The sequence below is a fragment of the Alosa pseudoharengus genome, unplaced genomic scaffold (genome assembly GCF_046254945.1).
Source record: "Alosa pseudoharengus isolate Yale_2024_CS ecotype anadromous, Long Island Sound unplaced genomic scaffold, YU_APseudo_1.1 YU_APseudo_1.1_scf_12, whole genome shotgun sequence".
Lineage (NCBI taxonomy): Eukaryota > Metazoa > Chordata > Actinopteri > Clupeiformes > Clupeidae > Alosa > Alosa pseudoharengus.
In genome coordinates this window covers 33,587,757-33,610,617 of record NW_027468587.1, presented here as the reverse complement: position 1 = coordinate 33,610,617, position 22,861 = coordinate 33,587,757, and the positions used below count along the sequence as shown (strand labels likewise).

The 22,861-nt window shown below is 45.5% G+C and overlaps 1 protein-coding gene across 1 annotated transcript in view; it reads right to left on the bottom strand.

The window, feature by feature from the left end:
• bckdhb (branched chain keto acid dehydrogenase E1 subunit beta) overlaps window positions 1-22,861 on the bottom strand; it is a 68,459-nt gene that overhangs the window by 19,140 nt on the left and 26,458 nt on the right. The window lies entirely within an intron of this gene.

Sequence of the window (22,861 nt, the reverse complement as noted above, 5' to 3'; positions counted from 1 at the left end):
CACTCCACTTGCACACTTGTACACTTTGCAACTTGTTGTTGTTGTCCTGAAAACACAACACTTCTGCTGCTCTTACATAACTTGCACCACTATGCCACTTTATTTCTTACTTAGGTCAAACAGAACTACCTCAGCCTCTTATTGGCCTGACTTTGCACTAGTATTTTATTTTATTGACTGTCTATGCACAATTTCAACCAAATTTTGCTGCTCTTATTTTTTTCATTATATGTGCCCTCTTATTTACTTATTTACTTACTTTTTTGTTTACTTGAATGTTATGTTTGTCTGTGGACTTAAAATTGGTAAAATATGTCTTGTCTCCACCGTGGGATAGTGAGAAACGTAATTTCGATCTCTTTGTATGTCTGGAACATGTGAAGAAATTGACAATAAAGCTGACTTTGACTTTGACTTTGATATCCTACATCTGTTTGCTGTGTCGGCTGCGCATGTCTTTGGAAATTAAAGCTACAAATCCGCAAATTGCAATACGCAGAGCGTCAATGTTCACACCATTCCTATAGTTTGTTAACTACCACAGCCACGAGTTGGGTCGCGATAGTCTGTCATTTTTAAAAAGTGGGTCCCCAGAAAAAAAGTTTGAGAAACACTGCTATACACTGATCAACTATTCAAACCAGTAACACACAAACACACTTTTTAAAAGCAATTGTTTCTCTGGTCTAAAGCGGTACCAGCAGCAGCAAGCTGAGCAGCAGTAGCATGCTGGGGCAACCCACAAGGTTAAGCAGTGATCAGAGAACCTAGTCGGCTCATCTGGCTTTACTGGAACCCCATATTACGGCAGGAAGAGGCCCCGCCCGAAGCACACCACACAGTATAGTACAGTACAGCCAACCGCCCACTCTACAGTATGCAGCAGACCGAGGCCCCAGTGATACAGCACACTCACTATGCTGTACAGGCACAGTGGTGCGGCACAGGCAGGACGATACAGACCAAGGCACAGGTCAGCACAGCTAAGCACATCGCTACACACACGCTGGCCAGTCGTGCTGTGAAAAGAGCAGTGTGGCTCGGAGCAACACAGATCAGAACAGCAAAGTGTGGCATCACCGCTTCCTCCTGCTCAGTTGTGTAATTGTCTACGTCTCCCATGGTCATTGCTTCCTGTCTGTATGTGGTGTGGAATCATCAGGACGCCCTCAGGCTCCAACCTTGAGACTACAGCCTCCTTGTATCACTGGATAGGCTGCTGAGACTGAGTTTCAGGGTCTCTGGGAGCAACTGGGAGCTTTTACTGATCACCGTACACACTGATGATGAACTCACACTGATTATGAACTCTGGGCTGTTCCCCACTCGGTCTCTGGGAATCTCTTTACTGCCTTTGAGACAAATAAACACCACTCTCACGTTGACTTCCAAATAATTTTTGCTGATAGGTGAATGAATATCCATTGTTTAGCCTCTTTTCATCCAGATTTGATTTAAGTAATAAGCCCTAAGAGGCCTTAGGTTCCAGTGAATTTAGAACAAGTGAGAGGAATTTTAGGCATGCTGCAAAGGCAGAATACAGTAGCTTCCAAACAACACAGAGATGGAGCAACTCTAACTTCTGTATCAATTTGTGGTGCAATAATATAGAACGTGGAGGGTTGCAGAGTGTTTTACAATGGCACCCAATCATAATGGAGGGCAAGAACTATTTGTTATATAGACACAGGCTACATCTACAGTAAAGAAAAGGGCTATAACTTAGTGGTCTGTCAGTTAAGCTAGAAGAACACAGTATTGGTGATGTGCATGTATACAAACTATAGTGCAAGTACTTTTCAACTGCCTCAATTTTCCCATTTCAATACAATCGCAAGTCTTCAGTGACTTTGTCCCAACATGCGCATACTGTACACAAGCCCACACCAAGATAATGGCCGACCCAGATGGTGTTTTGAAGCTCGGTAGCAATGGAGCACAGGGCTCCTTGTGTGCTGTCCAAACCACAGGTCTGTGGAGACCTAATCAGGTGACCACAAGAAACCGAACCCTGCCCCATGGGAAGATGGGAAAAGAACACCAGCGACACCCCAGGCTCCCTCCAATACCACCGCAGGCGTACGGAGGCCACGAGCAAATTAGGAGACCAAAAGAAAACAACTCCCCTGCATCTAACCACCCCTCCCCAGGGAACAAACACAAAGTGGAAAATGGAAGCACAGTGTGAGGGCCCCCCCCACAAAAAACGTCTGTTTAGTTGTGGTTTGTAGACTAGCAGGCTGAAGGAAAGCAGGAGGTGTAGTGATGTCCAGACACCCCGTAGGTCTGCAGACCATCAGAGAGTCACACAACGATAAGTTTAGTTGCATAAATGTATCTGCTAAAAGAACGAATAGCAGAATGAACAAAAACAGACTTTGTTTTATCTTGACCCTAAGCCCGTGCTTATAAACGTACATGCACAGTCAATGCGCAGAACTGTGTACGGACACAAACGTTTGGTGCCGTTTGGGCAGTCCATACAGGCCGCGTTCGCAGAAATATAATCTCCCCGAGCTCGCACATAGCTGAGGCAGCTTTCTGACGGCGGTTACAGTGACGAGTTTGGAAGCCTTCACCCCACCCATCCCTCAAGCTGTGGCTGAACGTTTACTCTACACTACTGAGGTTACACTCGCTGGCTCGGTCACAACTAGTCGGCCTCCACGGTCTCCTAATCGGATCTGAGCCACACTTGGACCAGCTCTGGCCCTTCTCCCAAGTGAGTGGCTAACTGAGATACTAGACCGCTTCCGGTCCCCCCGCCAGTCAATGGCAGGAAATGGCCCCCAACGTCTCTGATGACATTTCCTGCTCTCCCGGCAGGGCCTGCTCTGATTGGCTCTGGCAGCTCGCTGGGATGTCTTATTAGAACCCACACCATGTTCTGGCGAGCGCTGACTGGAGGAATTACGGGTTATGGGCTTCAGCGGCAAGAGGCAGACACAGGAGAGGATTTATGGGGGAAGCGGCTGGCCGGGGGGATCGGCTCTGCGGCGTCTCGGGCTAGTGGCAGGTGAACGCATTGGGGTGATTAATGGGCCAGAGGGAAACCATGCACAGCTGCTTTGATTGGCAGGTGGCGGCGGCTGCGGAAGATTCCGCTTTCACCTCCAGGAATTTCAGGCACACCTGCGGGACTGCCGAGTGGAAAATGGCTTGATGATGGCTGAGAATGACAATACGGTGTTGCTGTGTGTATGCATGCGTGTGTGTGTGTGTGTGTTGGTTGCATAAGGATGTTGACATAAAATGCCCTTTGACTGTCCATCTTAAAGAGTGCATGAGGGTGTGAGTGAAGAGAGTGAGTGTGTGGGACAGACAGATTCAGAAAGAAAGAGGAAGAGAAGCCGAGAGAGACTTTGTGCTGTATGTGTGTGTGCATGTATGTGTGTACTGTATGTGTGTGTGTGTGCGCATGTGTACAGTATGTGTGTGTGTTTTTTTACATCAGCTGATTTGTTAACCCACTTGGGAGCCTGCACAGCTGCTGTGGGGGCTCTAAGCAACATCAGCACATTCTTCTGATAGTTCTGACCCGAAACCGCCGCTTTGCGGCTATCACTACGTCACGGGGAAAATCTTCCAGTTCCCCTGGAGACCAATTCTGATGACCCCCGTTGAGACGCGCTTGCGAGATTCCCGCCACACCCTGGCACTGGCAGCATCTCCGAGTGGCATCACGACCCGGGGGAACTTTCCGTAGTGTGTGAACACATCGAGTCCAGATGCCTCCTCCAGCTAGCAGAACACCACCGTCTTCACAAAGAGTGTGACAGAAAGTTGAAGCTTTCCCAACTCTGAGGAGTACAGAGCCATAACAACGACAACTACGATAATCATCATTACCGTCATCATAACTACTGTATCATAAAAGTCTTCACCTCTGTATGAGGGCGTTAGAGGACTCTGGAATTCGGTATCTGTACTTACACAGGGGGCAGGAAAAAGCCATTGCAGTGACACATTGCTGCATGAAAGTGCAACAGTTCTGAGTTGACCAGAGCGGATGCCTGAGGCGCCTGGTCAAAGCCTGGTGTTACACACGACACATTAACACACTCTGACAGCTCGCAAGTGGCCTTTCCCAAAAGTAGTGGTAATGAGTGATGATTTTAAAGAGAGTGTGTGTGTGTTTGAGTGTGAGAGAGAGAAAGAGAGAGAGAGAAAGTATGTGCTCAGAGGGACATTTTCTGTTGAATTTTCTGTTACAAGGTTTTATTTCAACAGTCATAGATCATACTCTCCAACGCACGCACGCACGCACACACGCACATGGATGCACACACTTCACAGCCACTTCACCTGCAATGACCCTGCAATGATGGTTTGAGAGCTACAATTATGAAGAGCAGGAGCTGAGGGAAGCCAGGCTGAAAACAAGTGATGAAGAGAGAAAGAGGAAGAAAGGAATAAAGACAGGAAGAGAGAAAAGAAGAAGAGAAAGTACAAACTAGTGCAGGCCTAGTGTGATGTGTGATAAGGACCCGCCACATTTCAACACCAGTGCAAACAGTTCCATTGAGAGAGCAGGGCACAAATCTATGTGACAGAGACACTTGTTCACAGGGGAGGGAACACGCCGACACAAAGCAGCCAGCGCCCGGAGACTTTACTGCCCAATCACCCTCGCTCACTGACTGACGGCTCTATTGCCGTGGTGGACAGCACTGACACAGGAGTCAATCAAGCCCAGCGTATGGGGGTGAGGGGAGGGTATGGGTAATAAAAAGATGGAGGCAGACCCAGACTGAGAAAGAGGAGACAGAAGAGACACAGACATAGAGATGGGGACGAACAGACTGATGAAGAGGAAGGGCAGTGTGAAGAAGATTCCACACAGCCTTTCATTTTTGAACTTAAGATCCAGACTGAACAAACTGCTTTGAAAAGGACATTATGCCACGGCATGCTCATCACAGCAGCGTAACGTCTAAAGAGAGATCTGGAAGAGAGTGCATGAACTGAGGGAAGAGAGCATAGAGAGAGAGACAGTGAAGAGTGGGAGTAGCAAACCGTTCCCGCTTGTGGCCAGGGAACGTTTTTACTCTGGCTGGTGTCCCTGTCTCTTCCTGTTCATGTGACTGGACAGGCCGTCTCTGACTGGACACCAGCGGTCAGCGCTGCCGGCCAGCAGCTCATTTACGGTTGGCATCACCAAGCCGCTGGTGTCCGAGTTGCACATTTTCAAGACAACCTTCTGAACCCCAGACACAGAGCTGCGGCCGTCTCTTGGGGATGCGGACGCACGCATGCACACACACACGCGCACACACACGTGCACACATACACGCACGATAAACCTTCACACTCTCCATAGCACACAAAAGAGTACTTACACACATACTCTCTCCAACAGGCACATATACGCAAGCATTTGCCCACAAACACAAACACAGCTTCCACATGCATACAAAAACAGATGCATTCATGCTCATACACTTTCTCTAAATGCACTTTCCCAAGCACATTCAAACGCTTTCACATGGACACACCCACACACATAAACAGACAGTTCAAGATATGCCCACAAGGGCCACTACATACACAAATATCAAAGACACAAACACACACACACAAATATCAAAGACACAAACACACACACAAATATCAAAGACACACACACTCAGTTTAAAGCCTCCCTCATCAATCTCCGGGCGGCGGGCGACGTGTGATGGCCGTGAGAGGCTGACTGCGGGGCGCTCACACATACTAATTGTGGTCCACTGCTGGTCGCGCCGCTGGGGCCACTCGGGCGGCGCTCACACTGTACTGGGGCCGTTCCCAGCGCTCTTGCTGCCCGCCGCGCTTTCATCTGCCCCCCCTTCCAAGGGCCGGCATCCGGGCCCCGGGCGCGCAAGTGGGCAGCAGCCTCAGACGGGGCCCCCTGGGAGCACGGAGGTCACGGCACCGAGCCCAGTGACGGGCTGGACGGCGCCCATTACATGTGAGGACACTGCGGAGACGAGCCGCTCGCCGTACATACACACACACACAGCCTAAACACACTGAGAACACACACACACGCACACACAAGTTCATGTTCACACAGAGCACAGGCACACACACATGGACTCAATGGCAGAGAGAATACATGAGAGTGATCCAGTGAGGGTCACTGGGTTTCAGATCTCTCTTAAGGGTGCGTGTGTTTGTGTTTGTATGTGTGTGTGTGTGTGTGTGTGTGTGTGTGTGTGTGTAAAAAGAGCAACACAACTCAATAAGAATGGCTCTTCAGTAGAACATTTCAGTCCTGCTGAGGTTCTCTGACGGAGAAATATGAAAGATGCACCCCAGAAACCTTTTGCGAACGTGTATGTGCACCTATATATATGTATATATATATATATATATGTGTGTGTGTGTGTGTGTGCATGTGTGTGTTGCGGCTGGACTTTACTACTCATTGTGATTCACCAAGGGCTGTCATTAGGGCCGTGGGCAGCAGTGGCGGCCAGCGGAGGAGAATGTCATGTTTACGGTCTTTCCCACACACACCCTACATAATGAGCCCTGCTGCTCACCCACGCATGTTTATACACAACATCGGTGTGTACGCTCACACACACACACACACACACACACACACACACGCACGACGATGTGCCAGCTAAGCTAAACTGAAGATCTGCACATCTGACAAGACCCGATACACACACTCACATATACACATAAACCCCACACACACACACACAAAAACAAATGAGTTTGAGAGAGAGAAATGTGAGTACATGTGTCACTTCATGTACTATTTTCTTCCATGCTCTTTTGACTTCCTGTTGACCCAAACACACTTCCAACAGTGGCAGCCCAACCTCTCCTTGGCAACTCGCTGTACTGAAGACACACAGCCTATTGAGGGACTGACCTAATATGAGTGAGGATTGACTGCACCTTTGCCTTCATTAGCCCAGACGCTTTGCCAAGAGGCCTCTGCCAAGATAATCATCCTTCTCCTCCATTTCCCCTCCTGTTGCAGCACGCGTCTCTCCCGCCACGAATGAGGTCATCCCCTGAAGCAGGAGTCGCTCTGAACTAGCATGTCCAAACAGTGTGCCACACGGCATGGTAACGATATCCACAGTATACACAACAGGGATTAGACAGCCCAGTTGGACCACAGGGCAAAAAGAAAACTCAAAGGGAAAACCACAAAACGACACTGCCGTAAACCACACCAGTTGCCATATCGAATTTAATTAACCCTGCCAACTAAGGCCCTGAGGGGAGTGGAACAGTTGTAAAGAGATGGTCAGAGATGTTTAGGGATGTTCAGAGAAGTTTAGAGATAGCCAGAGTTGTTCAAAGACGTTTAGAGATGGACAGAGTTGTTCAAAGATGTTTAGAGAGGATCAGAGTTGTTCAAAGAAGTTTAGAGATGATCAGAGTTGTTGAGTTGGTTCTGCATTAGCATGATATAATCGTGTTTGAAAAGGGCGGCAGAATAATTCACTTCAGTTCACTCACAAGAACATGCTTGAAGCACTTTGGACGCTAGTGATTTTTGCACGTCGTGCCATGAGTCATGTCCAATTATGCCGGTGACCCATGGTAACCCACAGAGCAGTGCGAGTCAATTACACTCAATGACTCAATCACACTTCTCTCAGACACATTTAAATGTTCAAGTGCAAGTGAAACACTGGGAAGTCCATGGAGACAAGTCACAATTACTGCTGACTGAAATGATAGAACAGGCTAGATGGGATTGGCATTTTACATTTTTAAAATGTCTCTTTGCAGCCTGGTTTGTATTTACCTTTCCTCTTAAAACAAACAAACAAACAAACACACACAGTTATAGATAGATAGATAGATAGATAGATAGATAGATAGATACTTTATTGATCCCAAGGGGAAATTCAAGGTCTCAGTAGCATAGACAACACACACACACATTCACTAACAGCAGAAAAAGTAATTAAAAGTATATAATATAAAAACACAACTAAGCAATAAGGACAGTAGAAGATAAAGAATATACTAAATATACTAAAATACAAATTATACTAACTAACACTTAATCTAAATCAATTCTAAAAACAGTATCCACATAGTGGTGATTAATCAATCAAGAGGCGCTTGCAATGACTGAGGCAGGGACTTGTGATTCTCTGTGCATAGTAAGGTAGGGTAAGGTGCTCTGTGTGAGTGAGTGTCATGGTGATAGTGCAAATGAGTAAGTCCAACAGTGCAACAGTGCAAGAATAAAGTCTATATATCTATATATATAACTATTTTAAGAAAAGGTATAAGTGTGGCCACAGTTCGGCTGTGGCATGGAGGGAGGGGTTATGCATATGTGCTAATGTGCTAATATAGCACGCAAACAGTGAAGCAGAACCTGTGCAGCGCAGTCACAGCCAACTGTATGCTCTCCAAGCCCCATTAGTTTCTGTGTTAGATCAGCTAGGGCTGCATCTCTCTCATAATGTACATAGTGTTGGGAAGCCACTATGCAAGCCCATATGGAACATATCCCTACACGTGCTATTAGCAGCTTTGAATCCAAAAGAAGATTACATGTGTGAACACATACATGTACATTGAAATCTTTTCATATCTTCCATCCCTCTTCTTTTTTTACCTCCCCTCCCTCCCTCTCCCTCTCTTTCTCCGTCTCAATCTCACTTTCTCTCAGTGCGAGTGGAGTGTGCCACAGGAAGTGTGGAGTCCAGGTGGGCGTGGCCGGGTGGTGGTTTTGGCATGTTCGTCTTTGATTGGCTAGCGCGACCTATAATCGGGCGGCCATTGCGGGGTCGTAACTCACGCTCCGCCATGTGATCTCGGAGACAAATCGACTGGACGCTCACAGCATGACTCCGGCCTTTAAGGCCACGCCGGGCCGGCTGAGCCAGAGCGCTGAGGACCTGCACATCCGACAACAACCTACACACTCACGCATACACAAACCACACACCGGCACACACACTCATCTGTACACATATGAACTCAGGACATTGTACAGGTATTCAAATGAATAAAAACAAACACACATACACAGAAGCAAAGCTTTTTTTTTTTTAATCCTTTTTTAGACAGCTGTTTTCCACCAGACCTCCCCACTGAGTAGCCTTGTCGTCAGGGAAGACCTCAGACAGAAATAACCCTGCAGCATCCCATCCCATAATAACATCACATTAAACCCCATGCAGCTCAATTAAAGCCCGACCGGCTCTTCCTACCCCCTGTTGTAACCACCCAGGCCGCCCACTCCGCTGGCACAAAAAAGCAAACGATTAGAGCTGGCAGGGGGCTTGGGGGCGTGCTAAAACACTTCACTTTAAGAGCTCCGTAAAGAGGGGTTGGAGGAACATGGGGGAAGGGGGGGTGGTGATGATCACTCAAGCGGATGACCACGTACTCCAAATTCCTCTTTTGGTGTCATTCAGTACTCATTGAGTGATCATGTCAAGATAAATTAAACATAAAAATGACCAAGAGAAGAAGACTAACTTGCCATGTGATTCCCCAATAAACAAACAAACAACTAAATAACAGAGAAAGAGACATAAATGAATTAATAAATAAATAAATGGATGTAAACAAGCATTTGTAGGGTTTCAGACTGACTGCAGCTGGGGAAGATTGAGACCCTTTCTCCAGGGCTACTGACCTCACAGCCTCAGCGTGGCCCATCTCAGCTGACAGGCAGTCAGTCTGTGTCTATGAGGCATCTGGACGCACATGTGTGTGTGTGTGTGTGTGTGTGTGTGTGTGTGTGTGTGTGTGTGTGTGTGTGTGTGTGTGTGTGTGTGTGTACCCAGCTGCAACCTGTCAGTGTCGGTTTCCTATGAATGACTGTCAGTTTACATTTGGAGCTTAGGACCGCTGAGGAGTGGATTGAAGTGCTCGTGTTGAGGCACAGTTGTTGACGTGGGTCTGTGTAGCATCTGTGTGGCCGTGGTTCTGGGGTTTGTCAGCCCGGCTCTGACAAGGAGCAGGAAGCAAATACATATGGAACCACACGACAGCTCCTCCCAAAGCATGGAAACGGACAAACACAGGAATGAATGAAAGCCTGCATTCTGAACATCCACCCATGCACTGCATAGGACACTGTATAGTGAGGAACCAGTGGCTGTTCACTAAGGGATAATTGGTGGTCTGTTAACAGAAAATAATGCACGGTCGAGGTTGTAATGAGGCCCGACGTGCAGCGGATTTTCTGTTAACAGACCACCGTGGAGTCCATTATCCTGCTTATTCCACTGTTGCCACTTGCGTTGTGTTTATTTCCTGTTATAATTTAAACGTTTTGATCGCTAAAACTCTTGTTTGTAGAACTACTTTTTTCCGACACCTATCAACTCATTTCTCAACTGGCAGGACAAACTGCCGTTACTAGTTCTAAATGGATGATTGCTATGGCCAAAGGCCAGTCGTTAGTTCCAGCTCTCCCGTTGTCAAGTGGGCATATCCCAGGATTCTGATTAACCTTATCTTTAAAACATCGCTATTTTACCTAGCCTACTGCCATCCAATAACTAAAAGCCACCTCTGCCATATGCTAAATGTTGCTATGTTCTATATGTCTGTATTTTAAGGCTTGGATGCAACGTTCATTTAAACTTCACAACGAGTTTGGCGAATACTATACATGTGTGATACGGCCAAAACTAAACTACTTCATAGTTCAAATAACATATGTTAATGCACATTCTAAATTATGAAGGACAATGGGAAATTTAACCAAGCAGTGGAATAAGAAAGCGCCAAAAACACCAAAAAGTGCACTAATGGTTATTCACTACATACTGTAGGACACTGTATAGTGAGGAACCACTGGCTGTTCTTTAGTAGTGCACTAATGGTTATTCACTAGGCCTTACAGGACACTATGTTGTGAATGTGTGTGGACGTTCTGGCAAAATAAAGGGAAAAACCAATGGAGCAGCCAGTAGACCAACATGCCGTCCAGTTACCACTTGTCATGGTGTAGATCAACAGTGGACAGAGAGGAGCTCTGAGCCCTGCACCTCCTCACTGAGTTCACGCTGAGAACACAGCTGGGACCGATGCATGTGTAGGCCCATATGTGTGTGTGTGTGTGTGTGTGTGAGAGAGTGTGTGTGTGTGTGAGTGTGTGAGTGTCAATTATAGAGAGAAGGAGAGAATTATAACTCTGGACTTACACGATACGTGACCTGGACAGCGCTCCGTTTCCGCACACCACACCGCAAGAGTCCAGCGAGCTGGGAGTCTAAACCCCTGGTCTGGCCCTGCCAGGCACTCTACCATCCTCAGGCTTCTAGCCACCAGCACTACGGATAGAACATATCCGGGGCCTCCCAGGGTGCTCACCCGGCCCTGGCCTTGTGCTGGTGTGCTGCCTTTTGGTTGTGTGTGTGTGTGTGTGTGTGTGTGTGTGTGTGTGTGTCCGTGCCTAATAACAGGCCACTACCTCTCCTCTAATCTCAAACAGTCAGCCCCCTGGTGCTATCTGTCTGCACACTGACCTCAATGATCTCAATCTGCCCAGTCCCTCATCCAACAACAGACTCCAAAAAAAAAGAAATCTTGGTTTTGACTGGAAAACAGTGAAGAGGCCAATCCACTTAATTCAACACAGGAATCATGCTAGTATCCCAGGACTGTTAGGTTATGACACTGGACCGATCAGGCACACAAGGTCGATTAGTCCATGTAGCAAACAATGGTAAATAACCTAATGTGTCTCATCTTAATATACTCTCTCAATAAAATGATTCAATATGAGGCATTATCTTTCAAAGGATACTTTGGAACTTGCAAATGTGTCTTTGATTCTCATTCGAGTCTCTTGCCAGGTACTTCCAGTACCAATATCTATCTGTATCGATAAAGCATCAAAATACTACAAGCATAAGAGACAACAGGTCATTTAAGTAGTTAATACTGTAACTGTCAAGATTTTACAGAATTATTACATTTTACTTGTAAGATCTCTGTGGGCCTGAATTGCACACTGTGGCACGGGTCATAAAGAGTCTCCAGTCTGAGACCACTCATCTGTGTGAGTGCAGGTGCTTGTGAAAGAGAAATCATTTTATAGGAGGAGAAGTACTCCCCCGTAGAAGAAGCTGTTCCCATTCTGGGGTGTTTTTCACGAGCGTGGGTGGACAGGACGATAGAGCGCAGCACAGCGCAGCCAGCAGAGGAGAGTGGCTCACCAGCTGGTGACACAGAGACCCGCGCAGCCAGGAACGCCAGACATCTCACGAGTACGACGTGGAGGAGAGGAGAGGAATGCCTGCACTGGCAGCATCCTGACAGAACGCAAAAGCAGACCGGGGTGGGGGTGGGAGAAAGAAAGAATAAAGGAGAGAGACAGAGAGACAGAAAGAGAGAGAGAGAGAGAAAGACAGACAGACAGAGATTGAGACGAAAGTAAGGTAGAGGACTGATAGGAAAATGCTAAAAGAGCTACTGGTGAATGATGGAGACTGATAGGTGCATTACGAGAACAGAGGAGATGGGGAGTTTACATATAGGCCTGAGACCGGAAAGCTGGTAAGAGAGGGGGAAGTGTGAATGTGTGTGTGTGTGTGTGTGCGTGTCTGTCTGTCTGTCTGTCTGTCTGTCTGTGTGCCAGCCACAGGAAAAGAGTTTGACTCAGAAAAGCTGAGAGGACCAGAGAGAGCCCAGTCCTGCAAAAGAATAAATAACTCCATTAAGGCTGCTCAGATGGAGACTCCCCATGCCTGCCTACGATGCATGCCCAGCTCTGATGGAACACTCTGGGCTCTGCACATACATCTGAAATCACAGCTTTCTCTCTCTTTCGCTCCTCAAGTCCCAGGGAAACCCAGAGGCGCACAAAGACAAAGACAAACAACAACAACAAAGACAAACAACAACAACAAAGACAAACAACAACTGGAAAAAAATCTGTTCCACCGTTCCGTTTCACTGGTTCACTAGTTCAGTGAGTAAACAAACTGCTCAATAAATGCTAGAAGTTTGAGGATCGAAGTTCAGCGGTTTGGCAGGACTTAGGGCACACTTCTGTGGATGGAACGATGGAAGGAGAAGGAGAAGAGGAGGAAGAGAGGAGAATGGATCAGCTACCGCATAACAACCATAAACGATGAGGTATTTTTCCAATGATATAACCACCAAAACATGGCCACAGTATGACACGCGAGTGTGTGACCACCACTTCACATAACCCCCCTAACACACACACACACACACACACACACGAATTGCACCACAGCCCACCTCACAGTCTTTCCAAACCCCGCCTGGCCCGAGCGCGAGTGCTCTGAACTAATCTCATAATAACACACTTCATCTTGCACAGCAAATATGCAGGACAAAAACCGAGTCACGTCCCTTTGTTCCATGGCCAGCTTTCTCCCCTTAGTTCCCAATTATCCTTAAGAGGGGCGAGGATCCAAAGATAACAGCGCCCGGTTACCGCCAGCCTCGCAGCTTGGCAGGTTTTTTTTAACCCCCTAACTTAATCACACACACACACACACACACACACACACACACACACACACTCACACACTCACACACTCACACACTCACACACTCACACACTCTGAATGAAGTCAATGAGCCGTAAGTCCAGTCTAATCCGTGGCTGCTGTCACAACATTTCGAGGGTGGCTAATTTTGTTTGTCTTCTGTGCTAAATAACTCACTACAGCTAAGAGGTTATTTTTAGAAGTGTAGTCGACCAACACACCAGTTGGGTGCCCGAGGCTGTGATCACTGACACATGCACAGATGCCAATCTACTGGCCTGGACCACTGCATACTGGTTCGGATGATTTAGAGCATAAGCCAAGACTGTAAAGTTGATACATGCAAGGAAAAGAGGAAACGCTTTGTTTCTCTGTTTGACATTCATGATTAATTGACGCTTCAGGTAATTTATAATGGCGCAATATTTATTCGGGGAACACGTGAACTTTGTTCATGCTGTCTTGCCAAGAAACGTCTATCTTTACCAACGCCTGGGGTCTGGTTATTTGCCCGCTCCAAGTGAAAACAAATGCACCGCTAGGTAGAGTAATCAGCAAAGGGCTCCAAGTGCTTGATGGATGAAGAACCCTCTTGACTTCAAAATCCAGGAGGGCTTTACCATCTCTCTCTCACACTCTCTCTCTTTCTCCCTCAACAGGTTTCCAAAAGGAAACCCTAAAAAAAGAACAGCCAAACGTGTTCAAATAAAAAAGGAACACATGCCATTGGCCCTAGCATGAGAAAACCAAAAAGCAGCTCTTGAGTCAAAGACATGCCACTGTGCCGAAGAAGTCACTTGTGCCTTTCAAATAAACAAGAAATCAAAAAGGAGCCTGACAACCACTTTCATCAAGCCAGTGAAAATACAGGTAGTGAATGCAACGCTTATATGCACACCAAGATCGCTCTAGAAAGTACCACTATGGTACCAGTTGACTATGACATTTGTTAAAAATAACCCCCCTAAAAATCCCTAAACACACACACACACACCATAGTAATGAAGTCATCTGCAACTGACTGAGATTAAAACTAGTCAGTCGCAGATGAGCTAAGTTTATTTCACCATTTCCACGCTCATTGGTTCAGTAACACCACAACCACATGATCTAACACAGAAGCTGGCTTAGACATGATGGCTTTGATGTAAAGACTCTTCCTCTAAATGCCAGCAACAGAACAAGAAAGGCATGGTTTCTACACACAGAATTTAACAAGGGGACACAATCATAAACAATGCATTAATAAGAATTGCCGCAACTTGGTTATCCAACAGTATTAAGCATCTTAAATCTAACTGGCAAAAATCAGTGAGTCAGACTGACAATCTGGAATAAAAAAAATAATTAAAAAAATCACCAGTGAAGCAGCAAGTCCAAGAACACAAAAAATTGGATTTTTTTAAAAAGCTTATGAAAACTTTCCATTTCTTTCCCCTTTTTCTTCCTCTAGGGGAGAGTAATAATGGAGTGCTGTAATAGCGGAGGATAAATATTAGTAAAAGCCAACCCGCCATGCTTCATGTCTCTAAAAATCACTTCCATTACAATTCACAGCAAACAAACACACAGGCTAAAACCTACACACACACACACGCGCACCTGTGTCCAAGGCTCCTCCTGTGTGTTTACTGTCTCTGTGAGTTTACAGCACACATTAGAGCTGTGGAGCACTTAGCAAATGAGGCTGACTGTGTGACAGAGTGCTGCTTCACCTGAGGGGCCAACGGAGGGGCAGGGGAGAGCTGGTAGGACTCGCTCAAAACTCCCTCAGGCCAACCCTCCAGGAACACACACTGACCAGAGCGCGCGCACGCACGCACACACATGCGCGCACACACACACATATAAATATAAATATTCCACGCCTCTAGGGGGAGCCAAAATACCCAAAACTGCATTGAATACCTTTAAGCGTATCTCGCCAATTCAATTCCATTCCATTCCATTAAATTCATTCCATAAACTTCAAGCCATTCCAAATGTATGTTGTAACATGTTATCATGACCATTTGTACTGTTCCTTTGTGATGAAGGATGTGTGATGAAGTCTCTCTCTCCTATGTTAGGGCACGTCTGATACGGATGGCTGCCGCTTCGGCTGCCTTTAGTTAAACCAACATGATGCCATTATTCCAGGATCCTCTCTAAGAGTGCTTTCAGTGAGGGACAGGCTTTTAGCGGGCTCGTCTCAGGTCTGGGTACAGCTGTTCCTGGAATCAGCCAACAGGAGCGAGTGCACCCAGGCAAACCTCAAACAAGAACATGCACATTGGCATGAGCAGCCAAGCACAGAGACAAGTGTGTGTGTGTGTGTGTGTGTGTGCGCCCTACTGCAATAGGTTGTGAGGTGCACTGCAACCCATTCACTGGTGCTTGATGGATGGTGTAGAAATCAAAACATGCAAACACTTGACACGACACCACCAGCCTCATTGGTACTGATTAAGGCCTGCTACAGGGCTTAAAGGAAATATAAAGGAACAAATAATTATCTGTTTAATAATTATCTCTTTCAAATAGTAAACAGCCTGGCCCACGCCTAGATTCCAGCACAGTTCCTGAGAACTCGAAACTCTATTGGCAGAGGATGCCATTTGGCATGTTTGGCAGCACTGTTGCTTAAAAAAGATGGTAATGTTGTGCTCTGCGTTTTCCCTTTAATTTTCCAATTTAATAATTACATTGTTGCAATGTGTTGCTTTAGAGACAAACAAGACAAGATTGGAAACAATTCTAATAAAAGAGCATTTTGTTTCAAGAGGCCATAAAAATTTTGGTCTCCACAAAACACACTCAACACATTTCTTGTCTAATCTGATCTCAGATCATGAAAAACATTGGTATCAATAAGGTCATCCCCCAAAGAGCTTGAGCACTTTTCCAGGCTGAGAAACACACTAGTCTAAAGATGTCCGCTCACACCTGTATTATACACATGTACAGCGCACACACACCCACACACAGCATTGGGGGGCAGCCGTGGCCTACTGGTTAGCGCTTCGGACTTGTAACCAGCTCACTGTTTTGAGATTAGTGTATGCTTCACCTCACTGTGTGTTCACTGTGTTTCACTAATTCACGGATTGGGATAAATGCAGCTAGACCAAATTTCCCTCACAGGATCAAAATACTCTATCCAGGGGATACATACACACTCACATGTACCCACATGCACATACTAAAACACAAAATCATACTGTATGCACACGCGCACACACACACACACACGTGCCACAAATGCATCAGCACCCAGTTAGACAGCTGTACTACTGTCTTCCATCTGTCAGCAGGTGGACAGTGTGTGCTAAAAGCTCATGTATGAAGTGTGGTTAATGCCTGATGATAGGATAACATTCATCACATCATTTAACACAGATGTATGTGTGTGTGCATCACATCATTTAATGTACATATGTGTGTGTTGAAGGACATGGAAAGCAGTAGCAGAATGTCTATATATTGTAGATGCACTGAGATTGAGAGTGTATGTGGTGGGGTAAAATACTACTTTTGTGTATGTGGTGGGGTAAAATACTACTTTTGCAGTAAGGTTTCAATCAGATCATCTGATCTCTCTCCACATCTGTAAGCCTTCACTGTCGAGGGCGCACACACACACACACACACACACACACACACACACACACACACACACACACACACACACACACACAGATATTCTGGCAGACACAGCAGCTAAAGGATCATTTGAGGACACAATACCTCATCCTCTATGCGAACTATTATAGTGTCACTAATAGTGTATGGATTACATCCATGGTAGCTGTAATGGTGCAGCCAAGAAATTTACTGGCAATAAAAAAAGAAGGCTTAAAAAATAAACTTGCTTCCTAAAACTGTAAGTGAACCCTGCTGTGCTGAAGCTTGTTTAATCATATATAATTTCTGACAGGACAATCGATCAGCTAGTCTGTTACCAAGACCCAAGTTCACTTCATGTACAGGCTCAGGCTTGTTCCCCTGGGGGACTGTATCCAGCTCTTGGGTCGTAATGGCTGCAGACTTCATCTTAATTCTGAAGCCATGGGGCAAGACTCAATCAACACTGATTACTACAGGTTTGATTTTCTTCCTACCCAGTCACAAACGGAGGAAGCTGATACATCAAGCTTTCCCCAAACCCCACTGGGAGTCAGACCACATCGTTTTTGGTCTTTATGAAACATCTTGCTCAAGCCTGAACTCTTCTGTTTGCCGGTGTTGGTCACCATTGTTGTAACTATATATATATATATGGGCTCACAAATCAGTGACCGGTTGACGTAGATCAGACATGAAATGCAACCGGTCACTGATTTGTGAGCCCAGGACAACGGCCCGACTGCAAAAGCAGTTCCAGCGAATAATTTCAGCACAGACCAAGTTCTGAATAGTAGGCAGGCGAAGCCAGGCAAGCCATCAAGACCACCACTGAGCCCTTTACCAACAAAAACACTTCGGGCGGGAGTCTTCCACAGGTATTCATCAAAGCAGAACAAAAATGCCTGACCTTGGGCTTGCCGACGTGCATTTTACTGGGGACAAATGAGAGTGCATGTAACCTCAGAGCCTATGGCACATCTTGATCGCGTTAAACCCGTAAGGCCCAGCGAGTTTGTCTTGGATCGGACCGGTCCGCTCGCTATAATGAACAAGGGAACATGGGGAGTCAAAATAACCCGGTCAGTGTAGCAGTGGACGGAATGGAAATAAGATGGCCGTTGTGCGCGGGTCCAAGTCTGTGATGGATGCCCGACATGGACTTTCAGGAGGCGCCATCTGCAATTGGTCCAGGTTGAAATGAGCATACAATAACAGTCTGAACACACAGGCCTGCATACAACAACTGTTCCACCAAGCTCACCACACACCTAAATACATGCTTCAGGCAGACCAACTTGACATAGTATAATAATAATAATAGTATAATAATAATAATAATAATAATAATAATAATAATAGTATAATAATAATAATAATAATAATAATAATAATAATAATAATAGAGATGAGTACAGAACCGAACTGACAGACTAACCTGAAAGCCACCAAATAAACAGAAGAGGTGAGTGCTTACTAAGCAGATCTGCTGTCAGACTCTTACTTATGGCTTAGCGTCTAAATCATGTTGACATTTAGGGACACTAAAACAGTCTCCATGCTGGTGAAGCATTTTAGCATCCCAATAAATCTCAGCATGCATTTCCGATTCCCTTCATGGTGGGAGACTAGACAAAACTACCTGTGCCAAGAACATCTTCAGTTCGGTTCAAACCTACACCGCAGGAATAAAACCCATACGATGTCAAACTGAACGTTGTGTCCGCACTATGAGCCGCGATGGCTCCGTAAAAAGCAATCTGGAGACACGAGTTAGTCAGCCCGCTCAAAACCGCATTTTTACTGTCTCCGACTCTCCAAGGGACCAGACACAGCACCACAGTGGTCTGTCACCAGCACGTCCTGCTATAGAAAGACTCAGACACTGGGGTGGACTGAAGCTGCACTCTCTGGGTCTAACTTGAGCGGCTGTGATAAAACGGGCATTTTAGATATTTGCAAATATGGCTCAAACTCGCCGGGGAGAAACTTTCCATATTATATCATTTCAGTTTCTGGTCTGGCGAAGGCTAACTGGCCATTCTGTTTATCCCTTAAATGTATGTCTATTACTCTTAGCAAGCCAACCAGACAGTGAGGGAAATAAAAAACGAGCGAATAGGGAAGAAAAAACTACAATTTCAGCCATTTCCCTTTTGTCAACAAGTGGCATGAGTATATATAGACCTCTAGCCTTTGTTACATACCTCCTGGCTCAAGATCCAGGGAATACAATGGGAAACAACAAAACATTATGTTCCACTACAGCAGTACAGTGACTTCTAGACTGACCCCTAGACTGACCCCATCTACCTGCATATGAAATATGAAGTAACTCTGAGGCTGATTTGGTCTGGGTATGGGGCATAGCAGAGCTAGGTACAGATGTCCAGATTGCCACTTGCAAGTGCCTTTGCATACAAATTTCACACACACACACACACACACACACACACACAGACACACACGAGAGCTGCTGACAAACAAACTCAGAGTCTAAGTGTAGGGACCAGTTAATGGCACTCTGGATGTGTGAACAGAAGTGTCCAAATGTGGACTTCCTCAAAGCTGTTCTTGAAGCTGCATCATTTTCTTCTTATCTAAAGCTAGATTGCTTTAGCCCTTACGTAAACACACACGTTTGCACACACATGCGTCACATACACACATATATGTCAATGTAAATGGCAACCTGCCAAGGGAGACCGCATTGATAGGGAGATTGAAGAGGGACCATGGGAATTCAGGGAATAAGATATAGTCCTCTGTGCAGTTGATGTTCATTCATCATTGATACACATAATATAACTGTCTAATAATTCCATGTTTCTGTCAGAATTACTAGTCTTAGAAGCATTTCGATAACACTGCTAATAAATTAACTATAACAGGGTGGGAATATCTTTTTTTCCTTTGGCAGACAGATTCAGTAACACAAAATGCTGCTCTGAATACCCAGCCGCACAGAAGAGTGTCATCATGCATTCTCAATGGCAATGCTGAGGCCACTTATCAAAGGAGGGAAATAAAAGGGGAAGAGGGACCGATGAAGTTTGCAGAGAAAAGTGTGATTTGATGGCAAAACGAACAAATGCAAACACGCACCACTGGCTTTCAGGATTTACAAGCCTGTAAGCCCTCCCAACTGAAAACGTTTTGACCGTCTTATTGGTCTCCCGCAGATCCACCATCTCCTGTGATCATCTTCAGCTCCACTTGAATCTCCATGGTGATTTACAGTTATTACCCATCATTCACCACTCATATCAGAACTGCATCCCAGCGCCTGTTGTTACGACTGCCCTGTTACAACAACCCCTGCCAGACGCTGTCGCAACAGGGACCTCCAGTGGATGTGATTTGTACCTGCCATAAGGACAAAGCTGGCTCTCACTCTCTCACACACACACACACATACACATACACACACACAGTTGGTCTTTAACTTGAATAATGTGTTTTAGCATGCCTCATAAGCCAATTCCAAGGCTTTTTTTTTATTCCTCTGCTCAAAAACTCATTGTCCTCACCGCAAATAAGACAGAGATACAGATAGCAGAAAAAAGCAACTCTGCAAGACACTGCATCCACACACACACACACACACACACACACACACACACATCAAAACGGCAGTTCTGTCTAAAATTCAATAATATTGCACTATGTGCAATGTGAGGACTTTCCATGTATTAACCAAGGAAACCCTCTAAGACCCATGGCTGGAAGCTGGGCAGTGTATCTGACTGGCTGGTCACAAGTTAGTGTTTTATAAATCTGACCACTTTCCCTCAGCTCTCAACCTCAATGGAAGAAATCTTTAATGGTTCACTTTCCACAGAGCGGAACCATTTAAAAAGAAGGCTGCCTTAACACTCTGTGCTTTCCTGGGCATGATTTGGCAGGCCGCTTCATGGTGCTGGCCAGAGGGTGAAAAACAACGGATTGAATTATACAGCTTATGTTTCACAAAAGTGAAACGTCTTCCATGAGCTTTGAAAAGAAACTGACATTTGTTTCCAGTTTTCAATAAGCCAATAACCCAAACAAGGGTCTTCAAAAAATTGAAAAGCAAGGCATGATGAATTCTTATCTAACAACAAATTGTTGGGGATTGCAGGGCCCTACTGCCCACTCGCACAGTGAGCGTAGTCACATCAGGTGACCTGATTTACTTTGTTCCTTTTGATTCTACAGGACATTCGCCATCCAAACTAGCCACTGATTTAACCTGTAGCCATAGCAACGCACACACAGCCAGAGACACGAGTAGACATCAAGTTGACATGGAAGAAAAAGGTCACGAGTTCATCGCCACAGGAGCCAGGAGTTTTTGGGCTTGACCTTGCGCTCACACGAACACAGCTGGCAGTGTTAGCCAGTGTGAAGTTGGGCTGGGAATTACAGCCCTGTCTCTCCAAGAGCAACTCCTGCCACTTGATTGGCACACCCAAACTAATTGACATTGAATCTCTGAAACAGATACCCTTATTTTTAGCTTTTCTGAGTGAATGAAATATATTTGTACATCTATTCATAAATATTAGAGGTTGGCAACCACGTATCTGGAGATGAATGGATACATAAATAAAATAAATAAATAAATAAATAAATAAATAAATAAATAAATAAATAAATAAATAAATAAATAAATAAATAGTGTCTCTGTCCGGTTAAAGGAGTCCCTCATACTAATGGGTCCAGGAAAAAAATTATTTGTATTCCATTTAAGGAAACATAAGGACTTTGTTTCGTTTGGTGAAAACTGGATGTTTGGGATGACCCAGGGCATGTACATAAGTCGCCTGCTGGAAAAAGTGAGTCAAGTAGCAAGCGGCCACCGGTTTGGGCCACAGGCAGCTCATGTTCACTGAGATTCAGAGTGGTCGATCCTTCAAAGCACAACGGCCATCTCCAGAGAAAATGAAGTGTTGTGTCCGTTGGTTTCTGTCTCTTCTCATTCCTCATAAGTCTTGTTAGTGCTCAGTCATGTGCAGGCCTGGGATCTGTTAAGGAACAGCCTTCGTTTTTTTGTCCAAACAAACCATTTTCTGAATCCTTAAATTGAACCAGTCTTTTATTAATGGCCGTTCTTTTATTTGTTTGTTTCCGTAGGATTGCTGACAGTGTGAGGCGGTGACTGAGCGAGCACATGCAACGGCACAAATGTAACCCAGAATGTCTCTGAGCAAAATAACAAAAAGACATCTGAAGATCTGCAGCTGCACTGCAGTGGAACGCCACTGGTGACCACATGCTGCTCTTCTGTCTACATTTCTGACATTCTGATCTATATATCTGTTGACAAACACATTTGTGTCTAGGGGCCTGCAACTACATGATTTTTTTTTTTTTTTTTCAAATACTCAACTCTTCCTGTAAAGCTAGATCAAGACTGCAGTGGTCTTCAGCAGGCTTGAGGAAACCTCCAGCAAGGTAAAGGATACTGGGCAGTGGGGAACCGACAATACTCGTGAGAATGGTTTTGAGAGGGTTACCATAGCGATCAGTGGAGAATGGGTTCATGTCAGTTTTCATTAACAGGTTCTCTCTGGTCAGATCTGTACACACCAGGACCCTTGAAGACCACCGAATCCCCGATCCAGCCCTTACCCACCACACACACACACACACACACACACACACACACACACACACATATTTCGCAGTGTTACTTTTATGAAGTGGCAGTTTTATATATCACCCTATTTGTTTGAAAAGACAAATTTGACTCTCCTGTGTAAACAACCCAATGCCTGGGCACCGCTAACTTCTCAGGTCCTCGCGCCAAAACAATAATA